The sequence below is a fragment of the Pristiophorus japonicus genome, chromosome 6 (genome assembly GCF_044704955.1).
Source record: "Pristiophorus japonicus isolate sPriJap1 chromosome 6, sPriJap1.hap1, whole genome shotgun sequence".
Lineage (NCBI taxonomy): Eukaryota > Metazoa > Chordata > Chondrichthyes > Pristiophoridae > Pristiophorus > Pristiophorus japonicus.
In genome coordinates this window covers 52,952,137-52,969,094 of record NC_091982.1, presented here as the reverse complement: position 1 = coordinate 52,969,094, position 16,958 = coordinate 52,952,137, and the positions used below count along the sequence as shown (strand labels likewise).

The window sequence follows — 16,958 nt, the reverse complement described above, 5'->3', positions numbered from 1 at the left end:
AATAAGGGGTCGGCCATTTAGTTCTGAGAGGAGGAGACATTTCTTCAATGAAAGGGTGGTGAATCTTTGGAATTCTCTATCCCAGAGGGATATAGATGCTCAGTCGTTGAGTATATTCAAGACAGAGATTGATAGATTTTTGGATATTAACAGAATCAAGGGATATGGGGATAGTGAGGGAAAGTGGCATTGAGGTAGTATATCAGCTACCATCTCATTGAATGGTGGAGCAAGCTTGACGGGCCAAATGGCCGACTCTTGCTCCTAATTTTTATGTTCTTGTACATTAACCTAATATGCCATCACTCTTGTGCTTTTCTTTAACGAGCCAGTTCTGTGCAATGTTTCCTGCAATTTAGCAGAATGTTTCTGATCAAGGGTGAACTGTGCTATGTAACCGCCAAAGGTCTAAATATTTCTTGGTGCGTGATGAGTTAATTCCACTCCACTGTGACTGGTTGATGGCAAAGAGAAATAAATAACAAAGTTAGCTACAGCCTGTTTTTATCGCTCAGCTGAATTCTCAATTTTCAGCCTGAAGGTCAAGTTGCACATGCAACAACCCGAAAGCGCTCTTTTTCTGAGAGGGTATGTAAATGTGTTCAAGCATGCGCTGAATTAAAGGGCAGCAGTTTATCTTCAGTCAAAGCTTGATAAACTTGTCAGAATCTTCGCATCTTGAAACAAAATCATAATCTTAAGTATTACCATGGAGGAGCTTTTCGTCTCTGTGCTATGATAACAAACTCATAAAGCTTTACTCTAAATTTTTTTTAAGTTTACAATTTTGTTAAAAGTAATTTGAGGAGGAAATTATTCTCTCACCTTCCCCGCCACCCCCCCCAGCCCGCCCCACCACACACACAACCTCCCACCGCTCCCCCCGCCCCTCTTATTGAAAAATAACTCTGTGAGTAACTGTACCACCCGATGTGATACTAAACATTGCAGTCCAAGTACATTAGGACCACTGTCAGACTGTGCTTAACCAATAGTGAGGCCTACTAATTGCTGTCCGCTGCTTTGAAACCAAGGAGTAAGCATACCCTGGAGATAAAGCAGAGTAAAATCTGCCTATTTAATTCTAATCTATCTAGTGTCTTTCAGACTCTGGTTCGGTATCTCCATTTCAGTTCACTCTTACTAATCTCGAGTTTACTTTCTTGTTCTGGTATTCTCCTTTTTCTCCATCAACTCATCTTGGACTGGCTCGTATCATTCAGATATTTTGCTGAGATCTCTTTCTGTTCCTCGTGAAATGTGAATCACCTGCTCTCGACTTGTCACTGTCAATTGGATAAGTACCTGTTGGAAAAGAAATTGCAGGGCTACGGGGTAAGGGCAGGAGATTGGGACTAGCGGAAGTGCTCTTGCAGAGAGCCGGCACGGGCTCGATGGGCCAAATGGCCTCTTCCTGTGCTGTAACCGTTCTATGATTCTACGCTGAACAATTGCTGGTCTTCATTCATTATTCTTAAGTATAATGCACTCTGAATGCTTCTGGGAAGCCGTAGTTTTATAAAGCTTAAGAATTAGAAGCAGGAATAGGAATACCGCTCCGCAAGCCTGCTCCGCCATTCAAAAATATCATGGCTGGTCTTCGACCTCAACTTCACTTTCCTTACCTAGCCGCATGTCACTTGATTCTCTTAGTGTCCAAAAATCTATCGATCTCAGCCTTGAATATACTCAGAGACTCAGCATCCACAGTCCTTTGTAGTAGAGAATTTCAAAGATTCACAACTCTCTGAGTGAAGAAATTCCTCCTCATCTCAGTCTTAAAATGCTGGCCCTTTATCCTGAGACTATGCCCCCTAGTTCTAAACTCGCCAACCAAGGGAAACGGCCTCTCAGCATCTACCCTGTCAATTCCCTTCAGAATATTGTTTCATTGAGATCCCCTCTCATTCTTCTAAACTCCAGCGAGTATAGGTCCTATCCACACACACTCCCCTCATAGGACAACTCTCTCATCCCAGGGATCAATCTAGTGAACTTTGTTGCACCACCTCTAAGGCAAATATATCCTTCCTTAGATAAAGAGACCAGAACTGTGCACAGTACTCCAGGTGTGGTCTCACTAAAGCCCTGTACAATTGTAGAAAGACTTCCTTACTCTTGTACTCCAACCCCCTTGCAATAAAGGACAACATGTCATTTGCCTTCCCAATTGCTTGCTGTATACCTGCATGTCAACTCTCTCTGTGTTTCTTGTACTAGAACACCTAAATCTCTCTGAACACTGACATTTAATAGTTTCTCACCATTGTAAAAATATTCTGCTTTTCTATTCTACCTACTGCTATAAATGTAAATTTGTATTTACTCTGTACAGCCACCAGAGGGCTCATCCCCTGGAGTCCCAAGGGATCCCATAAACTCTTGGGAGCACAGGTATTTAAGGAGGTTTCACAGGTTGGAGAGGCACTCTGCAATAAAAGACTAAGGTCACACTTTACTTTGAGCTCACAGTGACACTTTCTCCATACATAACACCTACCAAAGTGAAAAGCCTCACATCTCCCTACAGTATATTCCATCTGCCACCTACTGCCCACTCAGTCAACCTGTCTATATCTCTTTGCAATCTCTTCACGTCCTCCTCACAACTTACTTTCTCACGTAGCTTTTTATCATCGGCAAACGTGGATACATTGCACTCGGTCCCTTCATCTCAGGATGAGGTGCTCGGTTGTGCTAGTGTTGTTGTGGACGTTTCTTCGAGGATTTACAAAAATTTGAGCAGCTGTTGGAGTGTTCAGGTTCTGCAGCCCGCCAACAATTGTTTTTGGGAAGCTTATACCCATTTGTGGGCATGACACAGTAACCTGGCCGGGCTTGACGGTTTTCTAAAAAAAGGTTTTGTCTTGCAATTGGAGCACCTTTCTCATTGCATCATGGGTACATTGGTGACATGGTGCGTCTGCAAATGGCTTTGGTAAACTTTCTGAACACCATAATCACAAATTGGGGTTTCCGTTTATCAGGCAGTTGCTGTAATGGATCAGCTACCACACTCTTATGCCTGTGTAGCAAGTTGAAACCCAAACCTCAGTATATAGCAAACTCCTGATTGCAATGTGCAATCACAATCAAGCTCTTGGTGTTTGTAACGTATTCGGTTTGAACAAAAAATTGAAAAGCAATCTATGATTTATGAAATATTGATTTGACTTAAGGCAACATGAGGAAACATTTTTTTTCGCAGCAAGTGATCTGGAATGCACAGCTTGAAAGGGCGGTGGAAGCTGATTCAGCAGCTTTCAAAAGGGAATTGGATAAATATTTAAGGGAAACAACTTACAAGGCTTTGGGAAAAGAGCAGGGGGAGTGGGACGAATTGGATCGCTCTTTCAAAGAGCAAGCACAGGCACGGTGGGCCAAATGGCCTCATTCTGTACTGTATCATTCTAAGATTCTATAACTGTATCCGTTCCAACTTTGTGCCGTAGTCTGCTCGGTATGTCAAACACATTCATCAACTTTTTGCACGCTTTGCATTGTGTGTCAGATATCGGCTAACCACGTCTGCAATTGTGTCCATACCAGGACAGAATGAGACGTTGCTTGCTAATCTTCAGAATCTCCTCAATCCCTTGGTGTATTTTTATCAGCCAAAGTTTTCACAGGCTAGTAAGCACAAAAAGTTTTCAAGATAAGCTCCTTTTCAATGGTCAACTCACGTCAGAATTCCCAGTACTGTTGTAGCTCAGGATAAATTTCAGTGCTGTGTGTGTGTGTCCGGAAATGTTTCCAGTATCAAGGATTGCAACAGCAGTGATGAGTGATTGTTCACAGCTTCTGTCATAATCTCATCCAGTCTTGCCTGTGACATCAAGAAAGAGGTTTAGGTAGGTTTTCACTCAATGTACCCACTATATATAGCTCTGTATCTTTCTTGTATTCTGCCGTCAAGTAGCACTGTAAGTCAGGTTCGCTGCAGCCTTTGGGGTTTCATTAAATGGCTTTTTCACAATTGTCCTAACATTTTTGATCATTGCCCCTTTTTATAGCCCCGTTAATGATATGAAGGTTTCGCCTGGGTGAGTGGCTGATTGCGCCTCACGGGAAATTGCCCCAGAAGTTTGGGGGGTGCGATGTGCTGGTAGCACCATGCCCCGCGATTTGTATCCGGTCCTGCGCACGCTCGGCAATGGTGTCACCGTAGTGTGCGCCGACCCCGCTGATCGCTTTGTGCCCCGTGGGGGAAATTGCCCCACGGGGCACGAGGATGGCGCCGCCGCCATAATGCCCCTTACAGGGGAGTCCTTTTGCGCCACGTTTGGGCCGCCATATTTATTTGTCGGCCGGCTCTACCGTCGGCCCAGCACTCCATTGCTGGCACGTGTCGATTGCCTCCTGGGTGGCCCAGTGGTGGACACCAAAGGGCCTGTAGAGTGCGCAGCGGCCCTCCCCTTTAAATCCACGTAGCTTGCGCTCCTGATTGCAGCATTGCACTTACGCCCCAGAAGCGCTCCTCCAAGGACGTGGAGCGCCGGTGACAGCGTTCCACGTCCTTGGAGGGGTGCATATGTCCAATTCCGGGCCGGGGGCAAAAATTCCGGGCTGGGTGATAAAAACCCCGGCTCAGAAGTTTATTGCCTTCGATAGGGGTGCGGGACAATTTCGACCCCAAAATTTCTTGCCTTTGCATATTGGGTCACCTTGCTGCACCCAAATATTACAACTGCAACTTTGCTATTTGGGCGTACCTGCAGTAGTGTAAATGATCATGAGGTGTGTAGTGCGTAGGCCTATTTGGGAACAAGGAGCATTGGCATTAATCCTCACCAGCTTGGTGACGAAGTAGTATTTCAGCGCTAGGTTTGCTCATTATTTTGCATTATTACACCAAGACAAGTGGGAATGGTTGAAATAAGCATATCTGATCATGAATTTTTTTCTGTGAGTTCACTTGCTGTGAAATAAAGTAGCTAACATTTTGCGCCTGGCCTTGTCCCACACCACGATTTCTAGGTCTGCCTTCAGAACGACTGAAGAAGCCACATGCAAAAGACACGAATATCCAGTTCAGACCACTAGGTGATAATGTAGTTACACCTCTGGGTTATGCTATTATATAGATAGTAAAGATCACAAGCATAGTCCAAACTTTAAGGCACTCATAAGCTTATGGGAATGACGAGGCACTGCTGTCTCCAAGAAAATATCGAACGCAAGACCCTAAACTTACAACAAATACCATCAGTTTTTATTTTCTCTCTCGCTGTATATAACCATATTCAAAACTTCTAGCAATAGAGATTCCTCTTTGGCCACAATCAGAAAACTAGGCAAACTGCGCTTCAAATTGCGCTGTTTCTCCGAAGTAGCTTTGGTTCAAATTTCTGCTCAAAGTCATTTGCATAATCAGAAACGTATAATTTTCCTTGAACCAGCATAGTTTTAGAATGTAATTGTATATTTTATTTCTTTGCATTAAAAAATATTCATTGATGTATTTCAGAGCGGTAAGCTGGTGCAGTTTTATTAATACAGCTGAAAATGGGTTTGTCATCAAAAATAACCATTTTTAATAAGAGTATTGAGTTCACCACCTGATTTTAAATAACTGAAAATGGCTTAAAATACGATACTTATCTATTTGTTTTATTGGTGCAGCCTAGTCAGTGGGGGCAATTTTGCTGCCCTTGGCATGTCTGTGGCGGGTGATGTCAGTAGCAGGCCCCGCTGCTTTCTCCATCCCAGCATCAAACAAGAAATTAGGGATGCATGCAATAAACGTACAGCAGTTATCATGGGTGACTTTAATCTACATATAGATTGGGCTAACCAAACTGGTAGCAGTACAGTGGAGGAGGATTTCCTGGAGTGTATTAGGGTTGGTTTTCTGGACCAATATATCGAGGAACAAACTAGAGGGCTGGCCATCCTAGACTGGGTGATGTGTAACGAGAAAGGACTAATAGCATTCTTGTTGTGCGAGGCCCCTTGGGGAAGAGTGACCATAATATGGTAGAATTCTTTATTAAGATGGAGAGTGACACAGTTAATTCAGAGACTAGGGTCCTGAATTTAAGGAAAGGTAACTTCGATGATATGAGATGTGAATTGGCTAGAATAGACTGGTGAGTGATACTTAAAGGGTTGACGGTGGATAAGCAATGGGCAAACATTTAAAGATCACATGGATGAATTTCAACAATTGTACATCCCTGTCTGGAGTAAAAATAAAACGGGGAAGGTGGCTCAACCGTGGCTAACAAGGGAAATTAGAGATAGTGTTAAATCCAAGGAAGAGGCATATAAATTGGCCAGAAAAAGCTGCAAACCTGAGGACAGGGAGAAATTTAGAATTCAGCAGAGGAGGACAAGGGGTTTAATTAGCAGGGGGAAAATAGAGTATGAGAGGAAGCTTGCTGGGAGCATAAAAACTGACTGCAAAATCTTCTTTCGATATGTGAAGAGAAAAAGATTCGTGAAGACAAACGTAGGTCCCTTGCAGTCGGATTCAGGTGAATTTACAATGGGGACCAAAGAAATGGCAGACCAGTTGAGCAAATACTTTGGTTCTGTCTTCACGAAGAAAGGCACAAATAACGTTTTGGAAATACTAGAGGACCAAGGGTTTAGTGAGAAGGAGGAACTGAAGGAAATCCTTATTAGTCAGGAAATTGTGTTAGGGAAATTGATGCGATTGAAGGCCGATAAGTCCCCAGGGCCTGATAAACTGCATCCCAGAGTATTAAGGAAGTGGCACTAGAAATAGTGGATGCATTGGTGATCATTTTCCAACAGTCTATCGACTCTGGATCAGTTCCTATGGACTGGAGGGTAGCTAATCTAACACCACTTTTTAAAAAAGGAGGGAGAGAGAAAACGGGGAATTATACACTGGTTAGCCTGACATCAGTAGTGGGGAAAATGTTGGAATCAATTATTAAAGATAAAATAGCAGCGCATTTGGAAAGCAGTGACAGGATCAGTCAAAGTCAGCATGGATTTATGAAAGGGAAATCATGCTTGACAAATCTTCTGGAATTTTTTGAGGATGTAACTAATTGAGTGGACAATGGAGAACCAGTGGATGTGGTGTATTTGGACTTTCAAAAGGCTTTCAAGATCCCACACAAGAGATTAGTGTGAAATATTAAAGCACATGGTATTGGGGGTAATGTATTGATATAGATAGAGAACTGGTTGGCAGGCAGGAAGCAGAGAGTCGGGATAAACGGGTCCTTTTCAGAATGGCAGGCAGTGACTAGTGGGGTGCCGCAGAACTCAGTGCTGGGACCCCAGCTCTTTACAATATACATCAATCATTTAGACGAAGGAATTGAGAGTAATATCTCCAAGTTTGCAAATGACACTAAGTTGGATGGCGGTGTGAGCTGTGAGGAGGATGCTAAGAGGCTGCAGGGTGACTTGGACAGGTTAGGTGAGTGGGCAAATGCATGGCAGATGCAGTATAATATGGATAAATGTGACGTTATCCACTTTGGTGGCAAAAACATGAAGACAGAATATTATCTGAATGGTAGCAGATTGGGAAAAGGGGAGGTGCAATGAGACCTGGGTGTCATCGTACATCAGTCATTGAAAGTTGGCATGCAGGTACAGCAGGCGGTGAAGAAAGCAACTGGCATGTTGGCCTTCATAGCTATGGGATTTGAGTATAGGAGCAGGGCGGTCTTACAACAGCTGTACAGGGCCTTGGTGAGGCCTCACCTGGAATATTGTGTTCAGTTTTGGTCTCCTAATCTGAGTAAGGACGTTCTTGCTGTTGAGGGAGTGCAGCGAAGGTTCACCAGACTGATTCCTGGGATGGCTGGACTGACATATGAGGAGAGACTGGATCGACTGGGCCTGTATTCTCTGGAGTTTAGAAGAATGAGATGGGACCTCATAGAAACATATAAAATTCTGACGTGACTGGACAGGTTATATGCAGGAAAAATTTTCCCGATGTTGGGGGAATCCAGAACCAGGGGTCACAGTCTAAGGATAAGGGGTAAGCCATTTAGGACCAAGATGAGGAGAAACTTCTTCACTCAGAGAGTTCTTAACCTGTGGAATTCTCTACCGCAGAGAGTTGTTGATGCCAGTTTGTTAGATATATTCAAGAGGGAGTTAGATATGGGTTGCAGCTAAAGGGATCAAGGGGTATGGAGAGAAAGCAGGATTGGGGTACTGAGGTGAATGATCAGCCATGATCTTATTGAATGGTGGTGCAGGCTTGAAGAGCCGAATGTCCTACTCCTGCCCCTATTTTCTATGTTTCTATGAAATCTATCTCGATTGGGCTTGTTAAGCCCGCCCAGTGCGTTTGCCAGCCAATTAGAGGAAGCATGTCTGATGACATCATTTGATGATGCTTCATCAGCTGGTTTCCTTAAAGGGACCATGGTCAACTTTATTTTGGCATTTCTGCTGTCAGTGTTCTGCAGCATTGAGGTGCTGCAAACACTGACAAGCACTGCACAGAGGTGCAAGGCTGCACCTCGGCTCTCCCATGACTCCCTCCATATGCATACGGGAGGAGTTACATCAGGAGCTCTTCCCTTCCCATGGGTGGAAGAGACATCCCCAGGAGATCAACGCAGTCTGATTGCACATTGCAGAGGAGGGCTCAGGAGGATTTGGGTGCAGTGCTGCAAATGTTTCAATGATTTCAGTAGATCTCAAAATATTAGTACAAAGCCACACTCAATCTCATCCTGCTATGCCTCTCATCACATCCCCATCACTCTGCCTTCTCTACCTTACTCCTGCACATCCTTACTCACACTAACTTACCCTGAACCTCTACCCATCGCTCTCTCTCTATCTACATCATCACATCCCCATCTCACTAGCCACCCCATCCTAGTGCAATCATACCAACAAACAACAGTTCGAGCAGCGCGAGTCCGGGGTGCGTGGTGAGGCCTATAAGAGGCCCAACATCGGAGGAGCAGCGGCAGTTCGAGCAGCGCGAGTCCGGGGTGCGTGGTGAGGCCTATAAGAGGCCCAACATTGGAAGAGGAGCGGCAGTTCGAGCAGCGCGAGTCCAGGGTGCGTGGAGAGGCCTCTAAGAGGCCCAACATTGGAAGAGGAGCAGCCGTTCAAGCAGCGCGAGTCCGGGGTGCGTGGTGAGGCCTATAAGAGGCCCAACATTGGAAGAGGAGCGGCAGTTCAAGCAGCGCGAGTCCGGGGTGCGTAGTGAGGCCTATAAGAGGCCCAACATTGGAAGAGGAGCGGCAGTTCGAGCAGCGCGAGTCCAGGGTGCGTGGAGAGGCCTCTAAGAGGCCCAACATTGGAAGAGGAGCAGCCGTTCAAGCAGCGCGAGTCCGGGGTGCGTGGTGAGGCCTATAAGAGGCCCAACATTGGAAGAGGAGCGGCAGTTCAAGCAGCGCGAGTCCGGGGTGCGTGGTGAGGCCTATGAAGGCCCAACGTCAGAGGAGCAGTGGAAGTTCGAGCACCGCGAATCCGGGGTGCGAGGAGAGGGCTACAAGAGGCCCAACGTCAGAGGAGGAGCGGCAGTTCGAGCAGCGCGAGTCCCGGGTGCGAGGAGAGGGCTAACAGAGGCCCAGCTTGTGCAGCTCCAGCCAGGAGAAAAAGCAAAAAAGAAGTAAGAAGAAATCAAAAGGTGACGTCACAGCCAAAGGGGTAAGTGATTGGCTGGTGATTGGTGAGTAGATTTTCTTTTTCTTTTTTATATCAGTAAGTAATCTGTTAACATTGTTATCGCCAATTTAAGTTAATCTAAGGGTTAAGTCATGGCAGGAGAGCTCGGTCACATGATATGTTCCTCCTGTACCATGTGGGAACTGGAGCTGAGGGTGGATTCACTCTGGAGCATCCACGATGCTGAGAATGACGTGAGTAGCACGTGTAGCGAGTTGGTCTTACTGCAGGTGAAGGGTCCACAGCCAGCTAGGGAATGGAAGACCAGCAGGATGAGCAGTGCAAGGAAGGTAGTCCAGGGGTCCCCTGCGGTCATCCCCCTGCAAAACGGATACACCGCTTTGAGTACTGTTGAGGGGGATGACTCATCAGGGGAGGGCAGCAGCAGCCAAGTTTATGGCACCGTGGCTGGCTCTGCCGCACAGGAGAGCAGGAATAAGAGTGGGAGAGCAATAGTGATAGGGGATTCGATTGTAAGGGGAATGGACAGGCGTTTCTCCGGCCGCAACCGAGACTCCAGGATGGCATGTTGCCTCCCTGGTGCAAGGGTCAAGGATGTCTCGGAGCAGGTGCAGGACATTCTGAAAAGGGAGGGTGAACAGCCAGTTGTTGTGGTGCACATTGGTACCAACGACATAGGTAAAAAAAGGGATGAGGTCCTTCGAGACGAATTTAAGGAGCTAGGAGCTAAATTAAAACGTAGGACCTCAAAAGTAGTAATCTCGGGATTGCTATCAGTGCCACGTGCTAGTCAGAGTAGGAATCGCAGGATAGCTCAGATGAATACGTGGCTTGAGCACTGGTGCAGTAGGGAGGGATTCAAATTCCTGGGGCATTGGAACCGGTTCTGGGGGAGGTGGGACCAGTATAAACCGGACGGTGTGCACCGAGGCAGGACCGGAACCAATGTCCTCGGGGGAGTGTTTGCTAGTGCTGTTGAGGAGGAGTTAAACTAATATGGCAGGGGGATGGGAACCAATGCAGGGAGACAGAGGGAAACAAAATGGAGACAGAAGCAAAAGACAGAAAGGAGATGAGTAAAAGTGAAATCCAAGGCAAAAAACAAAAAGGGCCAATGTACAGCAAAATTCTAAAGGTTCAAAGTGTAATAAAAAGGCAAGCCTGAAAGCTCGGTGCCTCAGTGCGAGGAGCATTCGGAACCCAGGAGAGGGCTCTGAGCTAGTTAGAGTGGGTGAGAGCACAGATGAACAGGACCCCAAGAAAGAATGCAAAAGGCAGGAGGCATCAGAGCAGAGTAGCACTGGGGTAAGTGTAAACCACAAGGTGATAGGAAGGGACAATATGTATGAATATAACGGGGCTGCAGAAGAGGTCAAAACTAAAAATCATGGTTTAAAAACTAGTATTAAAACACTCTACCTAAATGCACGCAGCATACGAAATAAAGTAAATGAGTTGACGGCACAAATCATTACAAATGGGTATGATTTGGTGGCCATTACAGAAACATGGTTGCAGGATGGCCAAAACTGGGAATTAAACATACAGGGGTATCTGACAATTCGGAAGGATAGACAAGAAGGGAAAGGAGGTGGGGTAGCTCTGTTAATAAAGAATGATATCAGGGCAGTTGTGAGAGATGATATTGGCTCTAATGAACAAAATGTTGAATCATTGTGGGTGGAGATTAGAGATAGTAAGGGGAAAAAGTCAATGGTGGGCATAGTTTATAGGCCCCCAAATAATAACTTCACGGTGGGGCGGACAATAATCAAGGGAGTAATAGAGGCATGTGAAAAAGGAACGGCAGTAATCATGGGGGATTTTAACCTACATATCGATTGGTCAAATCAAATCGCACGGGGTAGCCTGGAGGAGGAATTCATAGAATGTATGCGGGATTGTTTCTTGGAACAGTATGTTACAGAACCTACAAGGGAGCAAGCTATCTTAGATCTGGTCCTGTGTAATGAGACAGAAATAATAAACGATCTCCGAGTAAAGGATCCTCTCGGAATGAGTGATCACAGTATGGTTGAATTTGTAATACAGATTGAGGGTGAGGAAGTAGTGTCTCAAATGAGCGTACTATGCTTAAACAAAGGGGACTACAGTGGGATGAGGGCAGAGTTGGCTAAAGTAGACTGGAAACACAGACTAAACGGTGGCACAATTGAGGAACAGTGGAGGACTTTTAAGGAGCTCTTTCATAGTGCTCAATAAAAATATATTCCAGTGAAAAAAAAGGGCGGTAAGAGAAGGGATAACCAGCCATGGATAACCAAGGAAATAAAGGAGAGTATCAAATTAAAAACCAATGCGTATAAGGTGGCCAAGGTTAGTGGGAAACTAGAAGATTGGGAAAATTTTAAACGACAGCAAAGAATGACTAAGAAAGCAATAAAGAAAGGAAAGATAGATTACGAACGTAAACTTGCGCAAAACATAAAAACAGTTAGTAAAAGCTTTTACCGACATATAAAATGGAAGAGAGTGACTAAAGTAAATGTTGGTCCCTTAGAAGATGAGAAGGGAGATTTAATAATGGGAAATGTGGAAATAGCTGAGATCTTAAACAATTATTTTGCTTCGGTCTTCACAGTGGAAGACACAAAAACCATGCCACAAATTGCTGGCCATGGGAATGTGGGAAGGGAGGACCTTGAGACAATCACTATCACTAGGGAGGTAGTGCTGGACAGGCTAATTGGACTCAAGATAGACAAGTCCCCTGGTCCTGGTGAAATGCATCCCAGGGTATTAAAAGAGATGGCGGAAGTTATAGCAGATGCATTCGTTATAATCTACCAAAATTCTCTGGACTCTGGAGAGGTGCCAGCGGATTGGAAAGCAGCTAATGTAACTCCTCTGTTTAAAAAAAGGGGGCAGACAAAAGGCAGGTAACTATAGGCCGGTTTAACATCTGTATTGGGGAAAATGCTTGAAGCTATCATTAAGGAAGAAATAGCGGGACATCCACATAGGAATAGTGCAATCAAGCAGACGCAACATGGATTGATGAAGGGGAAATCATGTTTAACCAATTTACTGGAATCCTTTGAAGATATAACGAGCATGGTGGATAGAGGTGTACTGATGGATGTGGTGTATTTAGATTTCCAAAAGGCATTCGATAAGGTGCCACACAAAAGGTTACTGCAGAAGATAAAGGTACGCGGAGTCAGAGGAAATGTATTAGCATGGATCGAGAATTGGCTGGCTAACAGAAAGCAGAGAGTCGGGATAAATGGGTCCTTTTCGGGTTGGCAATCGGTGGTTAGTGGTGTGCCACAGGGATCGATGCTGGGATCACAACTGTTTACAACATACAATAGATAACCTGGAAGAGGGGACAGAGTGTAGTGTAACAAAATTTGCAAATGACAGTAAGATTAGTGGGAAAGCGGGTTGTGTAGAGGACACAGAGAGGCTGCAAAGAGATTTAGATAGGTTAAGCGAATGGACTGAGGTTTGGCAGATGGAATACAATGTCGGAAAATGTGAGATCATCCACCTTGGGAAAAAAAACAGTAAAAGGGAATATTATTTGAATGGGGAGAAATTACAACATGCTGCGGTGCAGAGGGACCTGGGGGTCCTTGTGCATGAAACTCTTTTGAGTTTACCTGAAAAAAAACATAAACATTAAACCGTGCCACCCGCCTGGGTGACACAGCAGACATTTTCAAGGCCCCTTTTTTTTTTTCCTTTTTTTTGTGTTTTTTTTTTGGTTTTTTTTTGGGCGCTAAAATCACATTTTTCCAAGTGCCCCCTATAAAAGGGGAGGGGGACACTAAAAGCACCGGCAATTAAAACAAATTAAACTTTAAAACGTAAAATCATGAATCCCAAAAAGTTAGTTTGCAGGTGCAGCAGGTAATCAGGAAGGCGAATGGAATGTTGGCCTTCATTGCCTGGTTGTCAGACAGGAAGCAAAGAGTAGGAGTAAATGGGGACTTTTCAGAATGGCAGGCAGTGACTAGTGGGCTACCGCAAGGTTCTGTGCTGGGGCCCCAGCTGTTTACATTGTACATTAATGATTTAGACGAGGGGATTAAATGTAGTATCTCCAAATTTGCGGATGACTCTAAGTTGGGTGGCAGTGTGAGCTGCGAGGAAGATGCTATGAGGCTGCAGAGCGACTTGGATAGGTTAGGTGAGTGGGCAAATGCATGGCAGATGAAGTATAATGTGGATAAATGTGAGGTTATCCACTTTGGTGGTAAAAACAGAGAGACAGACTATTATCTGAATGGTGACAGATTAGAAAAAGGGGAGGTGCAAAGAGACCTGGGTGTCATGGTACATCAGTCATTGAAGGTTGGCATGCAGGTACACCAGGCGGTTAAGAAAGGAAATGTCATGTTGGCCTTCATAGCGAGGGAATTTGAGTACAGGGACAGGGAGGTGTTGCTACAGTTGTACAGGGCCTTGGTGAGGCCACACCTGGAGTATTGTGTACAGTTTTGGTCTCCTAACCTGAGGAAGGACATTCTTGCTATTGAGGGAGTGCAGCGAAGGTTCACCAGACTGATTCCCGGGATGGCGGGACTGACCTATCAAGAAAGACTGGATCAACTGGGCTTGTATTCACTGGAGTTCAGAAGAATGAGAGGGGACCTCATAGAAACGTTTAAAATTCTGATAGGTTTAGACAGGTTAGATGCAGGAAGAATGTTCCCAATGTTGGGGAAGTCCAGAACCAGGGGTCACAGTCTAAGGATAAGGGGTAAGCCATTTAGGACCGAGATGAGGAGAAACTTCTTCACCCAGAGAGTGGTGAACCTGTGGAATTCTCTACCACAGAAAGTTGTTGAGGCCAATTCACTAAATATATTCAAAAAGGAGTTAGATGAAGTCCTTACTACTAGGGGGATCAAGGGGTATGGCGAGAAAGCAGGAATGGGGTATTGAAGTTGCATGTTCAGCCATGAACTCATTGAATGGCGGTGCAGGCTTGAAGGGCCGAATGGCCTACTCCTGAACCTATTTTCTATGTATTATTTTCTATGTATTGCGAGAGGGATGGAGTACAAAAGCAGGGAGCTCCTGCAGCAACTGTACAGGGTATTGGTGAGGCCGCACCTTCAGTACTGTGTGCAGTTTTGGTCACCTTACTTAAGGGAGGATATACTAGCCTTGGAGGGAGTACAGAGACGATTCACTAGGCTGATTCCGGAGATGAGGAGGTTATCTTATGATGATAGATTGAGTAGACTGGGTCTTTACTCGTTGGCGTTCAGAAGGATGAGGGGTGATCTTAAAGAAACATTTAAAATAATGAAAGGGATAGACAAGATGGAGGCAGAGAGGTTGTTTCCACTGGTCGGGGAGACTAGAACTGGGAGGCACAGCCTCAAAATACGGGGGAGCCAATTTAAAACCGAGTTGAGATGGAATTTCTTCTCCCAGAAGTTTGTGAATCTGTGGAATTCTCTGCCCAAGGAAGCAGTTGAGGCTAGCTCATTGAATGTATTCAAATAACAGATAGATAGATTTTTAACCAATAATGGAATTAAGGGTTATGGGGAGCGGGCGGGTCAGTGGAGCTGAGTCCATGGCCAGATCAGCCATGATCTTTTTGAATGACGGAGCAGGCTCGAGGGGCTAGATGGCCTACTCCTGTTCCTAATTCTTATGTTCTTATGTTCTTATGTAACACACAAGGATAGGAACTTAGGTGTTTTATGCAATGTTCATGTTAAGTTTCTGTTAATGTGGTGTAAAACATTGACACTTTTACTTTCAACACATTGTACTCTTGGACAGATTTGTGTGCATCTTTGATAATGGCTTAGTGAGTTGTCGTGAATAATGAGACATAATGGCGTATGAAAAGAATGGTTTGGGCATTGTAAACATAGAAACATAGAAAATAGTTGCAGGAGTAGGCCATTCGGCTCTTCGAGCCTGCACCACCATTCAATAAGATCATGGCTGATCATTCACCTCTGTACCCCTTTCCCGCTTTCTCTCCATACCCCTTGATCCCTTTAGCCGTAAGGGCCATATCGAACTCCCTCTTGAATATATCCAATGAACTGGCATCAACGACTCTCTGCAGCAGGGAATTCCACAGGTTAACAACTCTCTGAGTGAAGAAGTGCTTCCTCATCTCAGTCCTAAATGGCCTATCCCTTATTCTAAGACTGTGTCCCTTGGTTCTGGACTTCCCCAACAATGGGAACATTCTTCCCGCATCTAACCTGTCCCATCCTGTCAGAATCTTATACGTTTCTATGAGATCCCCTCTCATCCTTCTAAACTCCATTGTATAAAGGCCCAGTTGATCCAGTCTCTCCTCATATGTCAGTCCAGCCATCCCTGGAGTCAGTCTGGTGAACCTTCGCTGCAGTCCCTCAACAGCAAGAACGTCCTTCCTCAGATTAGGAGACCAAAACTGAACACAATATCCCAGGTGAGGCCTCACCAAGGCCCTGTACAATTGCAGTGAGACCTCCCTGCTCCTGTACTCAAATCCCCTAGCTATGAAGGCCAACATGCCATTTGCCTTCTTCACCGCCTGCTGCATCTGCATGCCAACTTTCAATGACTGATGAACCATGACACCCAGGTCTCGTTGCACCTCCCCTTTTCCTAATCTGCCACCATTCAGATAATACTCTCCCCTCGTGATTCTGCCACCAAAGTGGATAACCTCACATTTATCCACATTATATTACATCTGCCATGCATTTGCCCACTCACCCAACGTGTCCAAATCACCCTCCTCGCAGCTCACACCACCACCCAGTTTAGTATCATCTGCAAACTTGGAGATATTACACTCAATTCCTTCATCCAAATCATTAATGTATCATGTAACGAGCTGTAGTCCCAGCACTGAGCCCTGTGGCACTCCACTAGTCACTGCCTCCCATTCCGAAAAGGACCCGTTTATCCCGACTCTCTGCTTCCTGTCTGCCAATCAATTCTCTATCCACGCCTGTACATTGCCCCCAATACCATGTGCTTTGATTTTGAACACCAATCTATTATGTGGGACCTTGTCAAATGCCTTTTGAAAGTTCAAATACACCACATCTACTGGTTCTCCCTTGTCCACCCTACTAGTTACATCCTCAAAAAATTCCAGAAAATTTGTCAAGCATGACTTCCCTTTCACAAATCCATGCTAACTTTGACTGCTCTCCAAATGCGCTGCTATTTCATTCTTAATCATTGATTCAACATTTTCCTCACTATTGTAGGGACGCATTATGGTGCTGGTGTGGGGTGGTGCTAACCTGGTGCATCATGTGGCAGCCAGAGTGTACAACCTCAAGTGAAGTAAATGTGGCCATGGTGAGACCATCCCTGGCCTCCCGGGCAGCAATGTGATCGGATGCTGATGCCCTGTGTACTATGCA

At 45.2% G+C, this 16,958-nt stretch overlaps 1 protein-coding gene across 1 annotated transcript in view; it reads left to right on the top strand.

The window, feature by feature from the left end:
* Positions 1-16,958, top strand: part of il1rapl2 (interleukin 1 receptor accessory protein-like 2) — a 704,017-nt gene that overhangs the window by 409,637 nt on the left and 277,422 nt on the right. The gene's annotated exons all lie outside the window — the stretch shown is intronic.